This window comes from Phascolarctos cinereus, unplaced genomic scaffold, assembly GCF_003287225.1.
Source record: "Phascolarctos cinereus isolate Bilbo 61053 unplaced genomic scaffold, phaCin_HiC Scaffold_4;HRSCAF=312, whole genome shotgun sequence".
Lineage (NCBI taxonomy): Eukaryota > Metazoa > Chordata > Mammalia > Diprotodontia > Phascolarctidae > Phascolarctos > Phascolarctos cinereus.
Window position 1 is genome coordinate 638,882,600 of NW_027555847.1, and position 8,495 is coordinate 638,891,094.

At 40.2% G+C, this 8,495-nt stretch overlaps 1 pseudogene; it reads right to left on the reverse strand.

Moving 5' to 3' along the window:
• Positions 1-7,001: 7,001 nt before the first annotated feature.
• On the reverse strand, positions 7,002-7,440 carry LOC110216094 (protein cornichon homolog 1 pseudogene; annotated as a pseudogene).
• Between the last annotated feature and the right edge of the window lie 1,055 nt (positions 7,441-8,495).

Genomic DNA, 8,495 nt, shown 5'->3' on the forward strand with positions numbered 1-8,495 from the left:
TCAAGAAACTCTCTAGACTGCCTTTGAATGCCTCCAATGATCAGGAACTTACTATCTCCCAAGGCATCCCATTCCACACTGAAAGAGCTTTAATTTTGAGGAAGTTATTTTTTCCCCTTCCTTCAAATTGAGCCAGAATCTGCCTCTTTTTAATTTCTATCCATTGGATCTAGATCTGCCCCCTGGGCCAAGCAGAACCCCCCCCCCCTTTTTCTCCCCCCTCCCTTCCTTCCTCTGTCTCTCCTTCTTTCTCTGCTGTCCCTCTCTCTCTCTTCCCCACCCCCCACTCCCACATACATTGTGGCTCCTTCCATCCTGGACCCTCCTCTGATCCTTGGGTTCAGGTTCCTCATCCACACAGCTTTCTAAGGGACTCTTGTTATCCATATTTACTGCTGTCCCTACTGCTGCTGTGGCCAATACTATGGCCTCCACAGTAGCCATCTACTTCCTGTTGCTGCTGGAACCACTGTGATCTCTTCCTTGGCAGAGTCAGAGCTCTTTTAAAATGATTCAGTCCTAGAAAACATGCCTCCAGCTCTTTCGTTATTTAGGTCTTCAACCCAGCTTGTATGACATGTATAATGGCCCTCAGGGTAGCAGTACAGATAGATGTTTTAACTGGTACCTAGTCCTCATTCCTAGCTGTTAGGTCAGCTGGATTGATTCACCTCTTACCTGCCTCAGGAACAGAAAGTATGTTCTCCGAATGGTTAGTACCTCCCCTTAAAATTTTTTTGGGTTGAGGAAAATCTTTTTCACCCTTTTCTATTCACCATTTCAATTCCTATTATTTCTATGCCCTCCCCTACCCCAATGTGCTCACTTGTCCCTCTGATTCTTCCACCGCCCAAGTACAGCCCTCATCACTTCATGCCTGGACCAGCACAATAACCTGCTGGTTGGTCTGCTACCCACAAGCCTCTCCTGCTCCAGGTCATTTTCCATCCAGTTGCCAATGTGATTTTTCTAAAGCACAGGTCTGACCTTGCCACTCTGCCTTTCTCCCCACAAACTCTCTGCCACTGCAACAGACATCAACTCAGTAAACTCCAGTGACTCCAAGGATCGAATACAAAAATCCTCCGTTTGACATTCAAAACTCTTCCTAACCCATCTCCTACCTTCCAGTCTTCTTATACCTTAAATCACTCTGCCACCCCCATATACTTTTCTATCCAGTGACACTGGCAATTAGGGGTGCAAAGGAGAGAGTGCTGAACCTGGAATCAGGAAAATCTGAGTTCAAATCCAGCCTCAGATGGTTACTAGTTTTGTGACCCTGAGCAAGTCACTTAACCCTGTTTGCTTCTGTTTCCTCATCTATAAAATGAGCTGGAGAAGGAAATGGCAAACCAGTCTATTATCTTTGCCAAGAAAACCTCAAATGGGGTAATGAAGAGTCCGACAATGACTGAACAACAATAATAATCTGTGCATTTACATTCCCAAACAATTGCTCCCGCTATCTGCCTCAATTTTCCCAACTATTAAATTAGGTAATAATAGCACCTACCTCCCAGGATTGACGTGAGGATCAAATGAGATAATATTTGTAAAAGCACCTAGTACAGTGGCTGACGCATAGTAGGTGCTGTATAAATGCTCTTTCCCTTCCCTTCACCAGCCTCCTTGTTACTCTGGGAACAATGCAAACAATCTCTCAGCTTCGGACATTTTCTCTGACTTGGAATGTTCTCTCTCCTCATCTCTGCTTTCTGGTTTCCCTGGCTTCCTTCAAATCCCAGCTAAAACCCCACCATGTACAGGAAGTCTTTTCTGAATCCCTCTAAATTCTAGTGCCTTCCCTCTGTTGATTATTTCCTATTTATTCTGTATATAGCTTGTTTGTACATCTGTTTGCACATTATCTCCCCCAGTAGATTGTGAGCTCCTCAAGGGCTTTCTTTGTACTCTCAGCACTTAGAACAATGACTGGCACATAGTAGGCACTTAATAAATACTTATTATGGCTAGACCATATAAATTGACCTGAGGCCCTAAGAAGCTTCCCATTGTCACTAGAAATACCAGAGGGTGAGAGTTGAGGGGATTGAAAAGAGAACAATATGCATCTGCTACAAAAACGAGTGCTTATATCCTCATGGCAGCTATCACAGCACTACAGAGCGTTAGCACTTCAACCATGAAATGTTAGATCCGGGAGGGCAGCAGTCATCTAAACCAAGGCCATCATTTCACTGATGAGGATCCAGAGTCCCAGAGAGGGAAAGCAATTCCCCCAAAGTCATTCAGTGAATCGGCAGCAAAACTGGGCCTTGAACCTGAGGATCTAATACAGTAGATTTTGAGTAAACATTTCCCAACTAATTTGTTGAAATCCAATATTTTCCAAGGACTCTTTCATAATTTCTCTGGCATGAGAGCAGCTGCCACCACACTAGGACTAGGACAGATGTACCTCCTACCCCAATTCACGACCAACACTCCCACCCACTCCTACTACAGCTATTTTTGTTCCTCTTCTGTTCAGTTCGGAGGCACACTGATGGAAAGTGAGGTGAAAAGATAAAGTTCTCTTTTGTCTGATAGCCACAGTACAATGCACCTTATGCTTAGTCTGCAAAGGTTTTTAATAAAGCCTTCTGGGATTAAAAAGTGGCAGGGAGGGCTGGGGCTGGGGAATCTGATTCTATCTGAATCGATTTAGGTGGCTGTAATTCTTCTGTGATTATAGACTTTTTATCTTGGAGTGAGTTTTCCCAGAAAAGGTTTTTAAAACAAAGGTCTAAGAGCTCTATGTGAAAACCACACCTAAAAATAGAAGCCTTTCCACTAGCCATCTTGACTGGTTTCTTGGTAAAGAAAAATAAAATACAACCACAACAACAAAAAGAGGAAAGGAGAAAAGACAAGGAGGGAGATGTTTACAGGAGCACAAGACACTGGTTGTAACTAAGGAGAAGAATTTGATCTGAAGTTTGTGGAACTGGAGAGAAAGGAAGAGGGAGAACAGTTGAAGGATACCTTTGAGGGTGTTTGTTACGTTCCTTTGTTTCTGAGTGGGTTCAAATATTCCGCAGCACTCCTCCCAGCTTCTTTCCTTTTTTTCCTCCTCTTCTCCTGTCCTCCCACTCTTTTTTCCTTTCCTTTCTCTACTCCTTTACAATTCCCCACTCTTCTTTCTTTTTTCTCTCTTCTTCAAATACCTAATGAAGACATTGATAAAGAATATATAGGATTAATATATTATATAATTATTACACATTAGAAAATATTTTCTATTTGCAATATTATATAATATGTAAAAGGATATGTAGAGCGTGGAATGCTGTGCCTGGAAGGAATCTTAGAACAAAGGTCAACAAATACTTATTAAGCTCTTACTATTGGCTGGGTACTGTACTAAGTCCTAGGGATACAAGGAAAGATTAAAATAATACTTGCTGTCAAAGAACTCGCAATTTAATAGGATAGACAAAATACAAACTATGTACAACATGTTTGCAGGATGTATTACAATTAATCTCAGAGAGAAGGCACTAATATTAAGGGTGAACTTAAAATAGAAAGTGTTAGAACATAGAATCCATCATGATAAAGCTGGAAGGGACCTTAGAAGACACACAGTCAATAAATCATAAAACTGTGGATGAGGAAACTGACAATAATGGAAGAAATGAATAAGAAATATTAAGTTCTTCTAGGTGTCAGGTACTGTGTGCGGAATCTTGGGGATACCAATATTTGTGAGAGAGAGAGATACAGAGAGAGAGAGAGAAAAAAGAAGAAGAAGAAGAAGAGAGAAAATCAGAAACATAGAAGAGAGAGCAATAGAAAGAGATAAAAAGACAGAGACTGAAAAAGTCTCAGCCAACAAGTCAGCAAGGCATTTACAAATCATCAAGGGAAAATAACATATAAAAGGGTAAAGAGTTTTGCTCTGGGATGTGTGTGGGGTGGGTGGATGGGCATTGTGTGCCACTGGCTGGCCAATGGATGGATGACTGGATAGAGTATGAAGTTGAGATATTTTATGATATCTGAGGTCAGCTGTTAAACACAGTGGATTTTGTGGGCTAGTGTGCATGCAGTCCAATCAACTGAGTTGAGCTCCAGGGCAGCAACTCCAGAGATGAATAGATTAACTTCCCCAGGGACTGTGGCATGAATTCAGGAAGACTTTGGTGTGGAGGGCCAGGTCTCAGGTCTAGGCTGGAGGATGCTGATCCAAGGGGGTAGGAGTAGCTAAGTAGTAGTAGTAAGATGGTGAGATGGCCTGAGTGGATGTGATGGTGAAGTATGGACCTAGAGAGGGTAAATTCTGGGGATATGATCAGAGATAAGTCAAGGATGGGAGGATATTGCATTCTTCTGCACTATTCCCCTTTTCAAGCCCTTGTTCAATCTAGTTTGTTAGTTCACATGAATGATGACTGAAAATATTGGTTCTGTGTCTCTTGCATGCATCTTAACAAGCTAATGTTAATGGAAATAAGTGAATCCCCTAACATTTCTTTTACTGCAGTGTGTATATGAGAGTTTGCTGTCTACTCGGTGGAAAAACAATCAGCGTGGTTTCTCTTTCTTCAGAGATCTATTTTCTTTGTCCCTGTATCAGTCCCTTTCCATACCACTCAATTCTTAAATGCAAATCTAGAGTCCTTAAGTCTAACTGGGTGTTATCTACCTTGTCCCTGCTCAGGCCAGCACTAAAGCAGGGCAACTGGATGAAATACTCAAAAAATGAAGTTGAAAAAATAAAATGTTTCTCTTTATAATGAAATGGGTATTCCAACCCAGTGGAGCAGTGCTCCTTCTTAGCCAATAAATATTAATAAGAAAAATAAACCAATCTTTTAGCCCTCCTCCCCCAGCAGCCACCCAAGGGTTATAAATTATGTACTGCTTGAGTCTGTTTTGACAGTTATGATAAAGTAGGCTTCAGATATAAAGAGTGTTTCCTCCTGAAAGAATATGCCATTGTGCTTCTTGGGTAATCTCTCTCTCTCTCTCTCTCTCTCTCTCTTTCCTTCCTTTCTTTTTTTCTTTCACTCTCTTCCTCTCATTCCTTTCTTCATTTCTTTCCTCCCTCCCTCCCTTTCATCCTTCTTTCCTTCCTCCCTTTCTCTCTCTCTCTCTGCCTCCCTCTCTCCCTCCATGTCCCTTTCTTTCTCCCTCCCTCCCTCCCTCCCTTCCTTCTTTCCTTCCTTATTTGAAGATATATAAAATTGCATTCATGACAGGGCCTGGTGACATCATCGGTAAAAGAAACTTTTCGGTGAGGAAACTCTTTACAATGTATAGTCTTATGGAGTTACCTAGAACACTGATAGGTTAAGTGACTTGCCCAGAGTCACACAGTCAGTATGTGTTAAAGAACTTCAACCGAGGTCTTCCTTCTAGCCTAGTCATTACACCATGCTGCTTCACTGGAAGTTTTAGAGGATTGGTTTAAATATCAGGATCCAAAAGCTAAATTAAATTAAATTCTATTCTGTTCAACTGGATTTCATTCAACTCTTCTACTCCATTCCATTCCACTCTAAACCTATGTTTTAGGAACCTGCTTTGTATTAGGTGTTTAGAGTATGAGAAGTAGGGGTTATAACAGGTTGATAGGTAAGTACAAATCATGTACAAAATAAATGAAAACAATTTCAAGGGGGAGACAGTTAACTGTTGGGGGTAAGAGATCATCAAGAAAGGCTTCATTTAGGAGGAATAACACAATCTCCAAAGAATCAAAGGTGATGGTAACTTAGCAAAATGGAGAGATACATAGTGGATGCAAGGAATCTGTAATATATTCCTAACAATGACCCACACATGTAGGTGTGCATAGAGTATGTACTGTTCCCCGCCCCCCTCCCCTCCCCCACCCTACCAGGGGAAAGGACAGCAATACTATTTGCCTGAGGGAGTGTCATAGTAACCAGATGGTGCTCTATGTATGTCTGCCTGGACAAAAGAAGTGGCATATAGGATATCATCATAGTATCAGGATTAAAAAAGGAGATGGGACAATGATATAGTGCAAGTGAGGGATAACAATCTTTTTTTAAATATACCTAATATGCATTTATTGTAGTTGTAGATTAAGTAATTTCACGTGGCTATCTGCAATCTTTAAAACAATGCACTGAAAAGAAGTATTAATTTTAGACTTTCATTATATTGCACTAAGGAACAGCAGGGCAGTTACACAATGTTCTCTCTCATTTTCTGTTCTGAACATCTAAGGTATAACTTGCAAGTCCTTAAGAATATCTTTTATTACTAGATTGTAACAATAATTAGAATACTGAATTCCTTGCTAAGTGACTGCTACAAATGAAAACATTTAAAATAACTTTAAATACATTCTAGGATAATTTGGTATATATTCTTAATAGGTTCACTTATGCTTAAGAATTACAGCATATCAATTGTAAGAAACTATTATGGGAAATTCCTAGGTCATGCAATATATAGGGCTAATATTCAACTGTTAAGGAAAAAAATCCCACCGTTCTTACTTCTGCAAATATATCCATGTGATCTTCTAAATGACATGTAAAGAAACCTATGAGGCTTCCCACAAGGTCATGTATACAGAAGTTTTTAGTCCTTCAAAAGCACTTCATCTCTACAGCTGACTTATAATCAGTCAGTATATCAATAAACCAAAGTAAGCTGCTACAAGTTCCTGTAAAGCAAAACTTCCAACAGACTAAGGACAGTCAGTGAATAATACAATTATTTAGAAAATTATGGCTGTTCCTAGGGAGTACAAGTTCAAACCTGTCAATACCAGAGGTAATCCTTTTAAATTCATTTACATTTAATTCCTTTTAATTTCCTTGTCTAAGCATAATGTAGAAAAACCAGCCTTTCCACAAATCAAAAACTTGGAAACATTTAAAAAATAAGAAGTACCTTTTAAAGTTACTGATCATATTCTATAAACTAATCTTGGAAACAGGTTCTTGTTGGATAGAATCCTTTCACTTTGTGGCTTTTGCATGCATTTAACTGGACTGAGTATGTCGTATATCATCTTAAGAGCTCACCAAAACATAAATCATACTATATAGGTAGTATAAAAAATGATAGCAAGTAAAAAGCTAATTTGCGTCATCCTTCTTTCTGACAGTATGCTAGAATATTTGCATTCATGATGGTTGTAGGATCATAGAGTCCTGGTCCACTCATCACTGGTCTACTTATATACTTCCAAATATGACATGCCAAGAGTGGCATATTGAGACCCAGTGTAAGCCACTCTGCTGTACAGAGAAACATGACACAGAAGAGAGCATAGATGAGATATTCTGGAAGTACAAGAAGATTGAGTGTATTACATTGGTCTGTAGGATTCTTATAATCAGTCTTCAATTCATCAAATGCTATAATGTGCCAGATAGTGAAGAAGATGAGCGTGGTGGTGAGCAGCAGTACCAGTATGTAACAGAAGGCAGTGAATTTGAATGCCACATTCCAGCAGAAAGAGGAAAACAGCCATGGTTGATGTGACCAAGGCAAGGGATAACAATTTTAATGGTGCACTGATATCCACAAAATGTAAAAAAAAATATATCTAGAGGAAGGCCCGGGACCACGGACAGATACAAGGGTAGACATGGACAAGAATGATATAGGGTGAGAAGGCCTGGGTGATGTAGAAGGAACTACATTTTTTTATGCAGTCTAAACTGTTTTCCCCTTAAGGAGAGGCAGCCTGTCCCTGGGTTTTGGTTGGACTGACGGATTAGGGATTCAATCATTGCTTTTGTTTCCTTGATCCTAGAGGCATAAAAAAATCAACTTAAGGGGAATTGGAACTCCAAGGTCTAGTGAAATTCTCACTTCCCTGCAGGGATGCCTTTCTGACCTAGTACTGTTATTGTGGTGAATGAGAAGGCATAGGGAGGTAATGTTTTATTTGAATCATTAACTAAGAAATGTAGTCTTTTAAATCTGTTTCTAAATAAGGTTCTTAATATTTTTTAAAATTTCAGTTTATGGTCTTTAAGTGTTGCATTGCATTCCAATCCCAGACTGAATCACTCTACTGGTCTAAGCTAGGCCTGGCCCAGAATAGGTGAAGTGCTAGGAAATACTCATGTCAGTGGGATGACAGACTCATTGAGGTATTAAACTACGTCAGTTTGGTCTCCTCAATTAGACGGCAAGCTGTTTGAGGGAGATCTTATAATTATCTGTATCAGTTCTCACCCCCCCAAGCACTTATAACAACGTTAGGCATAAGAAAACCTTGATAGACTAAAAAGAATTCTGTTCTCACTCCCATCTTCCCTAAGTTCAAACTCTACTGAGGAGTGTCCTATGCTTCTCCTTCCTCTGGGAATCTGAGTATCAGACTCAGATGCTAGAGTATCTCTGCAGGAACCCACCTCAGAGGAAAAAGCCACAGAGCCTTCATTTCCTCTTTTTTCATCAGGCCCCATGTCTTCCAGATCAGGAATACCCTCCACAGTATCTTCCATAAGTGGCTATCCTGTCTCTGCTTCAAATCCTCCAGTGATGGGGAA